The following is a 17,210-nucleotide window of genomic DNA, read 5'->3' as shown; positions in this document are numbered from 1 at the left end:
TTTCATATTCATCAATGATAAAATGGAGATTTTCCAAAGTTGATTATAAAATGTCTAGAATCTCCGAGAATGTGAAAAGATTGTGAGTTATGAGATCTGAGGCACTAGGAATTGTCAGATTCTAATCAGAGTCAGAGCCGTAGTTCTTCTAGACTATATATATTTTGCTTCCGACAGATGTCAAATAAATTAACAAAATCTTCTTTGACATCAAATTGACATCTTGGTTTTCCTTAGTAAATAGCATGGCTAAAACAAATATTAACTTATCCTACCTTTAAAAAAAATGTTCCTATGGGGAAGCTAGGTGGCACAGTGAATAGAGCACTGGCCCTGGAGTTAGGAGGACCTGAGTTCAAATCCAGTCTCAGACACTAAACACTTACTAGCCTTTGACTTTGGGCAAGTCACAACCTCAATTGCCCTCCAAAAAGTTAAAACAAACAAACAAAAAAAAAAACCCCAGAACATTCCTACTTTAAGTCTTCACCACTTTTATTTTCAACTTGCCAGTTCTAAAATGCTATGGCCACTGTGCCAAGTGGTTTTTCACTTTATTTGTTCCAAAGGCACCATGCTTAAAGCTTAAAAAACAAAACAACAACAACAACAAAAAAAAACACCCCCAGACTACTACAGGATTTGGTGAATGGAGTCCTACTGACTTATCAGCATCATTTGTGATTTGGCAGATTTCAACCTCATCATTTTTTTTTTCATACTTCACCCCTACAGTTTAAAGAATTTCTGTTTTCTGAGTCTGCTGTCATACTGTAAAGCCACTGTCTCTGATTCCTTCAAACATTCTCATTTTGCCCTTATTTCATTCCATTAATTCCCTTTTGAAATGCACTGAATGGAATTGCATGCAGCAGCAGTCTAGATACAGACCACAGTGGTTCTCTGTGTAGGCAATATAACATAATATGTTTAAAGGGTTTTGTTTTTATAATATCTTTTCTGATGACAGCCATCATTAATATTGGCTACTTCAGCTTTAGCCACACATTGAGATGATTTGAATTCTGCCATCTTAGTATGTGATTTATTATGTGAAACGAAGAGCAGCCAGACCTGACCAAATATATACAGAAGAAATCTTTGATATTGGCAACACAACTGTAATCATAGTCAAGGATCAGTCTTAAAAGAGTTCAACAGGAAAATATATTTGATAGCAAAAATATCTGCAAGAATAGAAAAGGTAAAAGATCATGCTTTTATCCACCCACCACAAAAGTAACTAAGAACATGCCAATTATCCTCTATTCATAATTTATCATATTTAATTGATCACTCCTCACCTCCCTTCCTTTGGGGTTTATGAAATTCAAATCCACCATACAATCAAATTCTTGGTAACTGTTATTGACAGATCTCTAGATCTTTCTCCTCTTTCCTCACGAAGTTTCGTACTTGGCTCACAAATTTTCTCTCCTCCCCTAGTCCTGTCTTCATACTAGGAAACTTCAAAATGCATATTAACTCTCCCTCAAAAACCTCCAAAACTCAGTTCCTGCACTTACTCGCTTTATATGACTGGCTCCTTGACCCCATCTCAGTCACAAATAAACATTGCCATATCTTCAGTTTTGCCTTCACTCATAAATGCACCACCTCAATGTTCAAAAATTCTAAATTTCCCTTATCTAACAACAAACTATCAGCTTCCCATCTCTCCCTCTGCTTTTCCTTACCAAACCCCACTCTGTCCACCCAACAGCTTCTAATCCCTTGACACTGTTTCTCTCCTAGGTTGATACCCCTGCCCTAGACATCCATTACTTTTAACCATCTTGACTCCTAGGTGAACTAGTTCAATTCCACTTTTCAGAAGAGTTGGCTGACAAGTTTTAGCCCTAGATAATTCCCACTATATGCCCCTTTCCCTCCTACAAATACATTGCAATGAAGGTGGAGAAAATCAAGTAACTTCTGACAGAGACCACTACACATTAATGTCACACACCCTCAGCTTGGCTCTCACTGATGCTAGACAATAGTTCCATATTAGTTTTATCCAATCACTCTTCTACCCTCCACAGTGCCTCTTTCAACCCTTTACATACCTCCTCAAATTTTGCATGGCTTCCCCTTCCTTCACTTTCTCAGCTGAGAAGTCTACCTCATACAGGGGAAAAAACGAGACCATTTGTTCTGAGCTCTCTTTTCTGCCTTCTTCTTTGTCTTCTATATTCAGATGTCTTCTGCAATCAACTTCACTGTCCTTTAGGTTTGCAATATAAATCTCATCCTTACTATCTTCAATGCCACATATCCAAGTTATTGCCAAGGCCTGTAGATTTCATCTTTGTAATGTGTCTTGAGTGTTCTGCATTCTCTCTTCTGACACTACCAGCACCATGTTACAGGCCCTCATCACTTCATGCCTAGAATATTACAATAGTCTTCCTCAAGTCTCTTTATATTCAAATTCATCCTCTGTTAAGTCATTAATATGATTTTTTGTAAAATGCAAATCAGATTCTGTTATCACCTTATTGAAGAACAGTGAATCCCTGTCACTTCCAGGATCAAATAAAAAAAAATCCTCTGGAGTTAAAAGCCCTTCATAACCTTCCCCCTTCCTACCTTTTGAGTCTTCTTATGCCTTACTCCACAAAATGTCCTCTTCAATTCAGTGACACTGGCCTCCTCTACTATTCTTTGTATATACTACTACTGAAATTTTGGTCCGCCAGATGACACAGCTTCCCTGGCCACGTATTCCAATACTGGTTGTACCTTCATTCTTCATTTTTCTTAGCTCACTGGTTGAAGAGGGGAAATTGAAATAGTCATTGTTCATCATTGCCACCTCCAGGTTCTCCCCCTACCCCTATGTAAACTCTCTTCCCTTGAAGTTCATGCTATTCATATCTATCACCCAATCAAACTTGGTAACTGTTTTCTATGGAACCCCCAAGTGTAATGGCAAGCAAAATAATTCTTTGCTCCTTGTTTTAGCTCTTCAAGTGCCTTTGAGCCTTGCCTTTGCTTGTGTCAAGTCTTTGTTGGACACAGTATTTCCAAAAGGAGTTTGGAAACCTTCCCTGCCCTTAATAGGCCTCGCATTATCTCATGGAGCCCATGGGGTTCCACCAAAAGAGCAGAACAGGAAGGTTGGAACAGGAAGGGTGGAACAAGAAGGAACAGAGCAGATAAAAACTCAAGCAACAGCCATGACTAAGCAGAGCTAAGAGATAATGTTTGTGATGTCGGCACTCTGTTGTTCTGTGTTGGGGTTACTTTGTCAGCATTCTGTCTGCTGATTTGTGCTAGTGCTACTTTGTCAGACAAGCACTCGGTTTGTGTTGTTGATTTCTCAGTCAGAAAATGAATTGAGATGATAGTGCTGGCAATGTGTGTAAATATTGTTGTAGTCCTGTAGAGATCTATTTTCCTAGAAACAGAAACTGTGAAGAACTTGGGGTGGAGCAGTCCCCGTGAACTGTAAACAGGAGGGGAGAGCTTTGAATCCACACAACAGTTGGGTTAATCCAGGCAAGAGCTGGGAAGGTGAAAGAGGAGCCATGGGGTTTGCAAGCCAACCTCAAGTTAAGATGAAAGGAGACTTTACTTGGGTATTCAGTGCTGACTTTTGATATTGTAACTTACTGAATGATATGTTTTATTTAAGACTATGTGGCCACATTAGTATTAAGTTCTTATGTTTTGTTCTTGTCAATGTTGTGTTTTAGTTTCTTGAATGTTTTGCTTTAGTTTATTGTTGAATAAATAGAGAGTTCTTTATACTATGCATTTAGATCCTTAAAGTTATTCACAGCAGCAGTTCTCAGGAGAACTGCTCATGGTTGACCTTATACCAAGTTATTTCCATTCTTTCTTCAATTGTTCATTATCTGAGTCTGTCCTTTTTTTCTTTCCTCTCCAACTTCTGCTCTTATACTACAAGACTTCAACAAACATTAACTCTCCCTCAAAAACTCAACCTTACTCACATCTCCTCCATCCCATATCAGCCACATATGAACACCTGTGATCTTGTCATCACCCATAAATGTACCACCTCTATGTTCCAGAACTCTGAATCATCCTTATCAGATCATAATCTACTGACTTTTTATCTCTCCCATTGCCTTCCCTTACAAAACTTTACTCTTTGTCCACACCATGACCTCTAATCCCTTGAACATCAATTCTTACCCATGACATCTCCCCTTCATTGACCAATATTTCCTGTTTTCCCCATTTTAATACCATAATGAACTAATTCATCCTTATACTGTCCTCCCTTGAATTCCTAACCCCATCATATTATGTCCAATAAACTTCATCATGACATTATTCCCACCATTCCTCACCTTGACTCCCACAATGTGCTGACAAAAAGGTAGAGAAAATCACATGACTGCTCCACCTGGTTCCAATACCAATTTTTGTTACATAACCTTAGATGGGACCTCACTGCTGCTAAGCAATCCTACTCTATCTGTCTTATCAGCTCACTATACCACTCTCCACAGAAACTTTTCCAATCGTTTGCATTCCTCCTCAAGCCTCCTATGGCTCCTCTTTCCCTTACACTCTCAGAGAAGAAATTTGTCACATATTTTACATGAAAAATTGAGGCCATTCCCCACAAACCTCCTTTTCTCTTATTTTCTTCATTTTCTATCACTCAGATGTCTTCTACCACTATGTCCTCCTTCACTGCTATCTCATATGATGAAGGAGCCTTACTCCTTACCAAAATAAAACTCTCTCTTTCTTTAAATGGTCTCTTCCCATACTGTCTCTTGTAATAGATCGCTCTGTCACCCACACTCTATCACTGATTTTAACGTCTTTCTTATGGCTCATTCCCTGTTGCCTACAAATATGTTCTTGTCTTCCTCAATCTGAAAATCCCTCACTTGTTCCATTCCTCTCAACTGCTCTCTAATCCCTTCTGCCTTTTGTAGTTAATTTTCTAAAAATGGTCAACTACAATGAGGCCTTCACTTTTTCTCATCTTACTCTCTTCTTAACCCATTAAAATCACTTCTGACCTTATTCTTCCATCAAAACTGCTCTATTCAAAGTTATTAATGATCTCCTAGTTGCCAAATTCAATAGCCTTTGCTTTTTGCTCCTTTCCTGGTCCTTTCTGAAGCCTCTGACACTATTGATCATTCTCTCCTACTTGATACTCTCTTCTCTCTAGGTTCCCACTCCTCATCTTTCCAGTCTTATTACCTCTTAAACCCCACCACATGTTCTTTGATCCAGTGACACTGGCCTCCTGGATATACTATGAACAGGAAATTCCATCTCTTGATTTGGGGCATTTTCTCTGGCTGTATCCCATACCTAGAATGCTTGCCATCTTCTGCTCTACTTTCTCAGCTCTCTAGTTTCCTTTAAGTCCCAACTAAAATTCTTCCTCTTACTAGAACTCTTCCCTTACCTCTTTTACTTGTCTCATCTACCTTACTCTTCCTTCTCTGTCTCTTTTGGTAGATTCTCTTCCAGGTCATGCCCTCAGCCATAATTGTCTCTCAGAGTTTATCATGGGCCTTCTTCTCTCTTCCTACTATACTACTTCACTTAACTATCTCATCAGTTCCTATGGGTTTAATTGTGATTTCTATGCTGATGATTCCTAGATCTACCTATCCTGCACCCAACTCCTGACCTCTTATCTTGCATCTCCAACTGCTTTTCAGAAATCTAGAATAGGATGTCCAGCAAAATCTTAAGCTCAATATGCACAAGAAAAAAAAATCATTATTGTCCTCTCTAAACACCCTGCCCTTTCTGTCTTTAGAGACCAAAGCCATCCTCCCAGTCCCTTAAGTTCACAACTTAGGAATCATCCTATCTCTAACTCACTATCTCTCACCTCTTCTAACCCTTGTCCACTATGTACTATTCCCAAAGCCTGTTGATTTTACCCCTGTGATAGCTCTGCCATTAATCTATTCCAGACTCTCATCATCTCACACATGGAATATTGTAATAACCTTCCTTAAGTCTACCCCCCTTTCCAATTCATGTTCCATTCTACTTCCAAAGTGATTTTTTCTAAATACAGGCCCAATCAGGTCATTCCTCTACTCAATAAACTCTAGTGATTCTCTATTTTCTCCATCATCAAATACAAAATCCTTTGTTTGACATTCAAAGACATTCATAATGTATCCACTCCTCATCTCCCTAACCTCTTAAACCCTACCACATATTCTTTGATCCAGTGATACTGGCCTCCTGGGATATACCATGAACAGCAAACTCCACCTTTTATTTTTTTGGAGGGCAATTGGGGTTAAGTGACTTGCCCGAGGTCACATGGCTAGTTTTTGTGTTAAGTGTCTGAGGTTGTATTTGAACTCAGGTCCTCCTGGCTCCAGGGCTGTTGCTCTATTCACTGCACCACCTAGCTGCCCCTCCATCTCTTGATTTGGGGCAATTTCTCTGTCTCCCATACCTAGATGTTTGCCCTCTTCTGCTCCACTTCCTAAGCTCTCTAGTTTCCTTTAAGTCCCAACTAAAATTCTTTCTCTTACTAGAATTCTTACTCTACCTCTCTTAATTCTAGTGCCTTTTGTCTGTCCCAAAAGAAAATGTTCTCAAGGTCTATTTGGCCCTGTTATCCTGGACAGATCTGATCTGTCTTTATTCTTGTTGCATATTTTTCTTTTACCAGGACAAAGATAATCTCCTTTTTTTTTTACAAGTATCTCATTTTTTTTCTCAAATCACATCTGAAATAAGACAGTTCTCTTATTAGGCCTGCCTCTTATAACCAAAAAGTAGGAGAATGAGAAGGAAGTACTGTCATGAAAACCTATAAAAGAAAGAATATCCAGGGAAAAAGGTGATTGATAGCATAAAATACTATAGAAGTCAATTAAGAGATTAATTGGTTACTTTTGAGTAAACAATTGGAAGCCAGACTACTAGAGATTTAGAAGAAAATGAGAGGAGAGGAAATAGATATTCCAATTGAAACCACTTTCTCAAGGAGTTAGATATGAAAGGGAGAAGAAATATAGAATGACAGCAAACAGGGATGGTAAGATCCAGTAAGGCTTGTTTTTTTAAAAAATTACTTTAGTTTAGACAAGACATGGGTATGTCTGTAAGTAGCAGTGAAGAAGCCAGCAGATAGGGAAATAATGAAAATTAGTGATAGAGATGGGATGACTGAGAGAGCACTCTTCTGGGAAAAAAAATAATATAGATTCTGATCAAGGATCTATGTAAATGATTTGTCTAAGCAAAGGAAAAGTGCATTTTTTGCATATGAGGTGGGGGTTTATAAAGAGATTATTAGAAAAGGAGAAAACAGAGCTATCCATGAATATCTTCAAATTTTTGTTGAAATATAAGATGAGGCCCTAAGTTGAAAGGAAGGGATGCCACAGGAGGCTTGAAAAGGGAAAAAAATGCTTTCGATGGATATTGTGATAAGAGGAAAAGCAAATAGCCTAGGGAAGTACAAAAGGACTGTCTTGCTGTGATGAAGGCCCATTTGAACTTTTATACTTTTATAGCATAAATTTGTAGTGGAACCAGTTAGTATGATTTGGTAATATTTCTCTGTCTCAGTTGAACAGCATGTGAATAGATATGAAGGCAGTAGATGATGAGAATAATCCAAGATTGTGGGTTGGCAGGGAATGAAAAATGATAAAATAAGATAGTAAGTTTGAATGAAGAATTGAAATTTTCACCAAGTGGTAGATCTAGTCAATGCAGGGCAATGATGTAGAAAAGACCTGAAAAGCATAAGGATTGAAGTTCTTGATAACGTAAAAAAAAAAAATAGGGGTCATAAGACAGAGAGAAAGAGAGACACAGAGAGAGAGAGAGAGAGAGAGAAAGAGAGAGAGAGAGAGAGAGAGAGAGAGAGAGAGAGAGAGAGAGAGAGAGAGAGAGAGAGGACAATGATTAGATAAAATGATTTGCAAGTTCTTTTATGTGGAAATGGGCCAACTAGGTGGTACAATGGATAGAGCATCTGGCCTGAACTCATCTGCATGAACTTAAATTTGTCCTCAGACACTTATGAGCTGTGTGACCCTGAGCAAGTCACTTAACTTTGCTTGCCTCAGTTTTCTCACCTATAAAATGAGCTGGAGAAAGAAATGGCAAACCATTCCAGTATCTTTGATAAGAAAATCCCATAAGGGGTTATGAAGAATGAAACATGACTTAAGGAAATGACTGAACAAAAACAACATATGTGGAAATAGGACACTTGTGAGTGAAGGCAAGAACAAGAGTATGATAATCTCTGTGTGTAGCTGAGAAGGGATAAATAGAACAGAAACTTAAAAATTAGTGGTTTTGAGAGACTACATACACATACATGCATATATACACACATACATATATGAAATATGTATGTGTGTATATGTGTATATGTGTATTGCACATAAATATATACATGCACATATCTACACAAACACACATATATATTCATCAATTCTTTCTCTGGAATTGATCAGCATTTTCATCATATGTTCCTTGGAATTGTCATGGATCACACTGTATTGGTCAAAATAGCAAAGTCTTCCACAGTTGATTTTCCTTAAAACATTGTTGTTACTGTGTATAATGTTCTCTTGGTTCTGTTTGCTTCATTCCAGGCCAATTTTTGCATTTATTCCTAAATTTCATTCTATTTTCTGACACTAAACTCTGGGTTTGAAGGAATAATTTGGGTATATTTTAAAGTTTCATTTGGTAAACTAAGTACTGACCAAATCTGGTCTAGTATCTGTTTTTGTATGTCCTATAAACTAAGAATGATTTTTATATTTTTAATTAAATTTTGACTATATTTTATAATTTCAAGATTTTTTTAAGGCAGTGAAGCTAGGTTAGGGTTGCTCTTGAGACCCCAAAATACCAACACCCCGGGTCCTGCCAAATGAAATCTACTTGTCTTCTCTCAGCCAAAGAAAAGTAAAGTTTATTAAAAGTTCGCTTGCATTAGACACAGATTAAGTCTGTGCTAGGTCATCTTATGGCACTTTCACCATTCTATGGTGCTCCCACAAACATGAAGACAGGATGGGGTCTTATATACAGAGGGTTGTGGGAGGAATCTAGGGGTGGTCTAAGGGAGGAGTTTGGGGAGGGTCTTCAGGAGATGTTAATGAGGGGAATTACTGATTAAGGGTGGGAAGTTGCTGGATGGCACCTGGAGACCACAAACAATGGAGGGCTCTGCCAGTTCAAGGGTGGATCAGCACTTTGATAGGCTCAAGGGTGGGAAGTCTAGTAACAGAGGCTTGGGCTCAGCCACAATGCAAGGCTTATTGCCTCATCCAAATGCCTCATCAAATGTGACTATTTAATCAGAGTTCAAGAGCCTGTACCTCAAGAACTCAAGGAGAGCTCCAGGGGACTCCCAGAGTCCATACCTCATCAAAGCCAGATTTGGTCTTTGGGACATAGTTTGACAGACCCCTTCTAAAAAAGCAAACTTAATGTGCATATTATGCCTTCCTTGCTAAATTGTCCCTTTGTACCATCATCATTATGTTTTCAAGAATTCTTACTGCAGTCTCCATTTTGTATTGAACAAGAATAAGGCAGAACTTATCTATTTATTTTGGAAATCTTCACAGCTATATATCAGCTAATTGGTCAAAGATTATCTTGAATCCTGGTGATTGAGCAATGTAACAAATTGCCATACCACTTAATTTTTATTTAACATCTGTAGATGTGGCAATATTATAAGGGCAAAAAAGATGAACACTTTGCCAACATTTTTTAATATCAAATTCCAGAGTTGAAGTATATCAAGGCAATAAAATCTAGCAATCCCTTAACCACTCAGATAATAAACAAAGAAATTTCTACAGTATCACTGCAAAGTTTTTGCTTCAGTTTCTTCTATAGAGAAACCTTTTAAGAAAGCACTACCATTAACACAAGCATTCAATTAAAAGTATGTGCCATTCACTGGGCTAAGTACTGTGGAGATCAAGAACAAATAAAAAACAAGTTCATATCCTTAATGAGCTTAAATTCTAATGACAGTTGTACAATATTGTGGCAGCCAGCACCCCAGCATCCCCAGGGTGGTTGCCAACACAGGTTCTTAGATCTGCTTTTCCAATCACAAAGTATCAAGATGTGGGCATTCCTGAAAACCAAGCCTCCCACCACAGGCTCCAGGTGACCATAATCAGCCTATTAGGGGGCAGAGTATATTTTCAAATTTGGGAATGTTCTCAGATTAAGCCTATCAAAGAATTTAGGGGCAGGGAAGATCTTAAATTCCCATTACCATAACATTGGGCCCCAAGATCTTTCACACCCAGGGCATAGACAATTTACATTTGAATTAACATTAACATCTCTTTAGGTACAACATAATCCACACAAAACAGAGACAACACATTTGCAAGGTATATAAGGTAACAACTCCTTACTAAAGTGGCCATAGGACCTTAAATAAACACCAAGGACATTGCATTGTAATCCCCTCAATCCAAAACAAAAATGTCCAAATAAAGTTCTCTTAGGGGGGTGGAGGGTGTACTTACCCCACACTGCTCCAGCCCCTGCTTCCAAGTCCTGAGGGGTGGCTGGGTGACAAAACCAACAGGGTGGGGTCCTTGGGGGTCCTTGGCACTTCACCCCACCCATCATAGACACAAGTCCATCCTCCCCCTGGGTCCCAAACTGTGGGATGCAGCAAGGAAACACATTCAGTGCTTCTGCCTTGCTTCACAATCCTTATCTTGCTGAATTCCTAACTCCTAGGTTCCTTCTCCTTCTGCAGTAGGGAGCTGCTCCTGGCTTCTGCCCAGGTCCCGATGCAGGCAGCTCACCATTCCTGCTCTCAGTTCAGCAAAGTCAGCATGCAGGCCATTCTTCTCTCCTGTTCCGTGGCTTCACAGAGTCACAGCTACCACAACTGGGAAACAATTATACCGCCCCCCCCCATACCTTCCTTTTAGTCTACAGATCCTGTTCATGACATCATTTGTAGCAGCAGGCATTCCAGCATCTCCAGGGTGGCTGCCAACACAGGTTCTTAGATCTGCTTTTCTAAAGGAAAGCAACTCAAAATGGGTTAACAATCTTGCTTTAGTAAAACATATGTCATTTACCTAGTTCAGGGGTAAAAGGTTAGCACCCTGAACTTCAGAGAATACAAACAAGTTACAAGCAGAAGTTGCAAGAAGACATAGAAACAGATCAAGCAGACAGGCTTCCAATTGTCTGACCATTACATCTATACCTAGTCACAGTTACCAGAGAGGGAAGCACCAACATCTGGATTTTCAAAGCTGGGGGACTCAATGGCCACCCAGAGTCTCATCTGGTAAAATCACATAACTCTTCTCAAAGTGAGCCCCAAAACAAAATCTCACATCAGGGTACATATAGCCTTCTCCTGGCTCAGAAAACGTCATAACCCTCTTGATCCACTGCCCAATCACAAAATATTGAGATGTGGGCATTCCTGAGAACCAAGCCTCCCACCACAGGTCCCAGGTGACCACATTCAGCCTATTAGGGGGTAGAGTATATTTTCAAATCTGGGAAGGTTCTCAGAGTCACTTAAGCCTATCAAAAGTCCTAGGGACAGGGAAGATCTTAAATTCCCATTCTCATAACAAATATACATAAAGAGTTGGTGAAATATGCTAGCAGGTTGTTAAAGGTGACATTCACTTAATTTAAACTCATATCTCTAAATTATTCTCAAAAGTATAATTTTAGTTCTTGTGTGTTTACAACCTACACATTTATATGGACTACTCCATGTACATGTTACTTAAAGTGTTAAGTAACTTAAAGTTACTTAAACTATTTTCTGCAGTGGTTCAATATTATCCCACCAAACTTCTCTATCCCCATCAATAATAGAGCTTCCTTCTAGATCATCCAGTCTAGTATTTGACCACTCTGTGGAATTCTAAATTTTACTTGTTCAATTCCTGTTCAAAGAATAAATGGACCTTGAGTGTTATTTCGCCTAAGAGATAAGCACCAGTTCACTGATTCACTCTCAGTGGAACCAACTTGAAATAGCTACCATTATCCTATAGTCCTTTGAAGAGCTAACCCCAGAGATAAGCTTAGAGCAAGTTTCAATTTATGTTGTTTTGCCAGTAGCCTGAACTCTGAAAATGAACCTAAATGCAGAAGTAAATAATATTGGCCCATACACAATGAAAATAGAATGATGGAATTTCATTTTCCTGGAAGTTGAATGATACAATACAAACATTACTTCATCAGTTTTTATCATCTCTGTCCATAGCTTATGTTATATTCCTAGAGTGACATGAATCACCAAAGTGCCCCATCTTTATTCTAGTCTTCAACAGTAGGTTAAGCTGAAAAACACACCCAGAGGCAACACAAGAATATCAGGTAAGGAGAACCATAAAACTACACTAGATAATCAGCTTTCCCTAAGGAAATGGGAATTAAGCTGGTAGTCTTCGGTATCGCTTAGCCCACTCCTTTATTTTAAAATTCAAGTTTGAGCTGCTGATACACTCTAAGTAACCATATCAATCTATTAGAATGCATTAATATTTCTGGCTTGCAGACTATGTAGAGTTACAAGGTACTGAATTGTTATATGATCTCATCTCTACTTTTACTTTGCATGTTTTCTGTTCTAAATGCTGCTTCAATTCAGTTGTGTGAGAGTCCATGGAGGTAAAGTAGTGACAAATCTTTCAAGGATAACAATCTACTTGGTCTGACCATTGCTTAGTAAAGTTAAGAAAACTTACTTATTATTTGTGTATTTTGAATGAGTTAAAATGCAATCTTATAGGCTTTTTTTCTTTTTTGTATAAACTTTTATGTGTCTATTTCTCCTCTGTAAAAACATAAGCTACTAAAAGATATCTGTTTTATATTTATTTTTGCATCCCTTGCACTGAAGAAAGTAACTGGCACATAGTAGGTACTTCGATAAATGTCTGTTAATCTTCTTGTATTTCACTCTTGGACTTTTCTGGTCTGTGGAATGCCTATTATCGTAGGCAGCAGAATAAAAATGGCTAAGCCTTAGAACCATACCACCCATAATCAAACATGAAAATGGCACAGAAGTGGCATCACAAAAAAAGTCACAGAGATTCAAGATCTAGCGGTTGATAATAAACACAAGAAGAGACTAAAGAAGATGTAGGCCAGCAACAATAAAGCAATACCATCAAAGCCCAAGTAGAGGCCATCAAGTCCCAGAGCACCAATGCCTAGCTCCTCAGGCCTAAGATCCACAAGGTTAATGTCCAGTATGCTGGTCCCAAGATGGCCACCAACCATCCAGGACCTATGGTTGGCACCAAATGCCCAGGCCCCAGGATCACAAAGACTCCAAGGCTGCCAAGCCCACTGACTCCAAGATCAGCAAGTGAGTGTCAGTAAGTCTGACCTCAAGATCACCAAATCTGACACCAAAGTCACCAAGTCTGATCCTAAGACCACCAAGTCTGATTCTAAGGTCATGAAGCTCAGTGATTCCAAGGTTCCCAAGCCCGGTGACTCCAAGTATGCTAAGCCTATTGACTCCAAACCCATGGACCCTAAGAATACTTAACACAAAGATGCTGGGGCTAAAGCTACCAGTCCCAAGCTGTCAGGATAGGTGCTTCAGAATAGGACTTGTTTAAACCCTAAACCATCATTTTTCTCAGATGGGGTATGATTATTCACTGTTTTGTACAGATAAAGAAAATGGTGAGTCATTAAAAGAGTCTGCTGATTAGTATATTTTAAAAGATGAGAGAAATAAAGAGATCACATGTATAAAGCATGAATGTAAATATGGTCCCCCTTTGCTCTAGGCTCTCTGTCTCTGGACTAGCTTATTTACCCAAATTATACATAACCTTGAAGGTTAGGGATTCTAGACTACTTCTACTCACTCTCAAGTTTCAAGGGTTAACCTTGTTGTGGAGATTGCTCTCCTACTACTGAACATGGTATTTCTGAGCACCCACTGGGGATTTGACTTAATTAGTTGGCAAAGACAAATTCCATTAACTTTTTTTTAATTGTTGTTTATTTTTTAAAATTTTTTTAAAGCAATAGGGGTTAAGTAACTTGCTCAAGGTTACACAGCCAGTTATTTCTGGGTGTGGTGCTAAGTATCTGAGCCCGGATTTGTTCCCCAGATCATCCCGACACTGGAGCCAGTGCTCTTACTTGCTGAGCCACCTGGCCACCCCTAAGCAATTGAGGTTAAGTAACTTGCTCAAGGTTACACGGCCAGGTGTTTCTGGGTGGGTGCTGAGTGTCTGAGCCCGGGATTCGATCCCCAGGTCATCCTGACACTGGAGCCAGTGCTCCTACTTGCTGTGCTGCCTAGCCGCCTCTGTTCCATTAAGTTTTCACTACAAATATTTATGAAATAGAAGTTAAAATAAAATTTTATAACAATAATACATTACTCATCATCCTTAAATTGGCATATGCTCTCTCACCAATATATACAGTGCCCATGGGTGGAGAGAAGACACAAACTTATAGAATCATAGCATAGAGGAAAATGGATGATACACTTGTATACCACGGACAATGCATAGCTCTGAACTGTTGGTTTAGATATCCTTTATTATCCTTGAGGAATGATCTAAACAATAACTCCCTAATGGGCAGGTCTGCTTCTCCATAACTTCCACACTTAAAATGCTAATCTGTACTGTCAAGGTAGTTTTTCACTCATTTAGCAAAAGGAGGAACTAAATATGGTATCTGCAGAACCTCCCTGGTCATCTTATGTCCTTTCAGTAAAAGCAGAAACTCTCAAATTGGAATCTTCAGATTCATTCTAGGATTGATCCATTAGCTGAGCTCTAACAGATTTCCATGTATGAAGGGGTCGATATTTACACAAATGAAACTTTTCTCCGCCAGTTGGATTTTCCTAAGCAACAAAGTTTAGGTCTTTTCCTCCGATCACTTCTTTCAAGCAACAGGGGTCAGTGAAAGCTTTCAGGTGTCTTCTTGGATCTTCCCAGAAGTGTCTCCTGAGATCAACTCTACTCTGAGTGCAGCTCTGTCTTGGATTTAGTTCTTATCAGGGTAAGTATTTTACAAAACCAAAATTACTTTTCTGGTTCAAAGTAGTGCTACTTCAGGGAGATGAACACTTTGATCAAATAACAATAAAGAAAAACCCACATTTCTGCTATCTGAACCATAACCAGATTGTAAATATCTGTCCCATTTGGCAAACATGTCTAGAGACTATGGTTTCTGAGCTATTGGCCTCAAATCTTCTTGTCAGTCTTTGTAATGGTAATGTAATTTTGAATTTGAAGATCCCTTTGTGTTGGCAAAAGTAGCAGGTACTTAACACTTAGTAGCTGATCAAGCCTCTGATTGGGGGAACAGAAGGTATGAATGCCTGTCTCCTGTTAACTGATATAACAGGAAGGGGTTGGCAGAAGGAAGTGAAGTAGGTAATACTGTGTATATAAGAAAAGCTCCAGAGAGGCACAGTCAGAATTTCCTTGAGACCGAGATCTGGTGGCAGAAGAGCTACAGAAGAATGGAGAACTGAGTCCTGAAAACTTGTGGTGGTGGAGCTTCTTCTGAACAGGATCCCAGCAGCCCAGAGCCCAGAGCCAGGAGCCAGGAGCCCAGGTGACTGAAGCATGACACTTACTAGCTGTGTGACCTTGGGTAAGTCACTTCACTCCAATTGCCCTGCTTTCCCCCCCTCCAAAAAGACAAAATACAAAACAAAAGAAAACTGAGTTGCAAATTCTCTCCCACACTTTCAAGACCCCTCGTTGTGAAGGCAAAGAATTTGATATACATGTGTAATTGTGCAAAGCATATTTCCATATTAGTCATGTTATAAAAGGAAATAAAGATGAAAATTAAAGCTCAAGAAAAATAAAGAAGTTGTAAAAAGTATGCTTCAATCTGTATTCATATTCTATCAGTTCTTTCTCTGGGGATGGATAGCATTTTTCATGATATGTCCAATATGTTTAGTTATGAGTGACTATTTAAAGCTAATCTAGAATATCCATATAACTGTGCTTATCAGAAAAATAAAACTTAAAAGACAATTAATTAAATTATAGAATATTCATTTGGAAAATTTAAGTGATTGTTTGACTATAGTCCAGGACACATAATGTAGCATTTTAATATGGGGGGGAGGGGACCATTGTTTCCTATTGGAACAGTACAACAATGATTTGTAACCTGATATTTAAGTGCTTTTACAATTTAAAATTCCGCCCTAGGTGTCATATTGGAAGGCATGAGGTATTCTTTTACTGGATGGTGCAACACTGACTTTATGATTTTCAAGTGAGTAAAACTACAAATGCTAGATTTATAAGGCACATGATGAACTTATTACAAATGTGACTTGATATCAGTTTGCAATGATAAGAAGGATGGCTTTTGCACAAGAAAAAGCATGCCTAATAGACTAGCAGAATACCAAAATAGTCTTTTCCCCCATGATCATTGATAAATTATTCCATCATACATTTGCTACAAGAAGAATATAATATGTTACAAATGGAAATTTTCAGAATCAGAAAAAAGGGTGGGATGAAGGGAAAGTGTGAATGATAAAGTTGAACTGTTCATCCACGGAGAGACACTGTGTTCCATTGATATCGTTATAGTGTCAAGGAAAAGTGGAGAAAGTCCATAGCGTGGTACATTCTTCTCTACCTTGGTAAACTCTTGGGTACATATGGACAAGAGGTACAGAAGACAGTCAAAAATGAATGTTCTGTGGGGTGGCTAGGTGGCACAGTGAATAGAGCATTGGCCCTGGAGTCAGAAGGACTTGAGTTCAAATCTGGCCTCAGACAATTAACCCAAAAACTGGCTATGTGAACTTCGGCAAGTAACTTAACCCCGATTGCCCTACCTTCCCCCCTCCAAAAAGCAAAGAAACAGCAACTACAACAACAACAAAGAATGAAAGGTCTGTGACCTATAGCATTGAAAATAATATACACATTGTTAAGACTGTATATCTATTTAAGTATTTCACATATTTCTTGGCTCATAATTATTATTACATTATCATTATAAATTATTAAAATAAAAACATTTTCCTATTATCTGAGTTAATGTTTACCTACATAATTTCATTCTTTCTTTTAATGTTTCCTTCTTTATTAACTCTCTGTCCTAAACCACATTTCCTGAATGTTTGTGTATTTGTGTGTGTGTTTGTACGTGTGTGTGTGTGTGTGTGTGTGTGTGTGAGAGAGAGAGAGAGAGAG

This window comes from Petaurus breviceps, unplaced genomic scaffold (genome assembly GCF_028583685.1).
Source record: "Petaurus breviceps papuanus isolate PSGF00001 unplaced genomic scaffold, PetGlider_PUasm1.0 47, whole genome shotgun sequence".
NCBI lineage: Eukaryota > Metazoa > Chordata > Mammalia > Diprotodontia > Petauridae > Petaurus > Petaurus breviceps.
The sequence above is the reverse complement of the archived record's forward strand: the minus strand, read 5'-3'. Positions refer to the sequence as shown.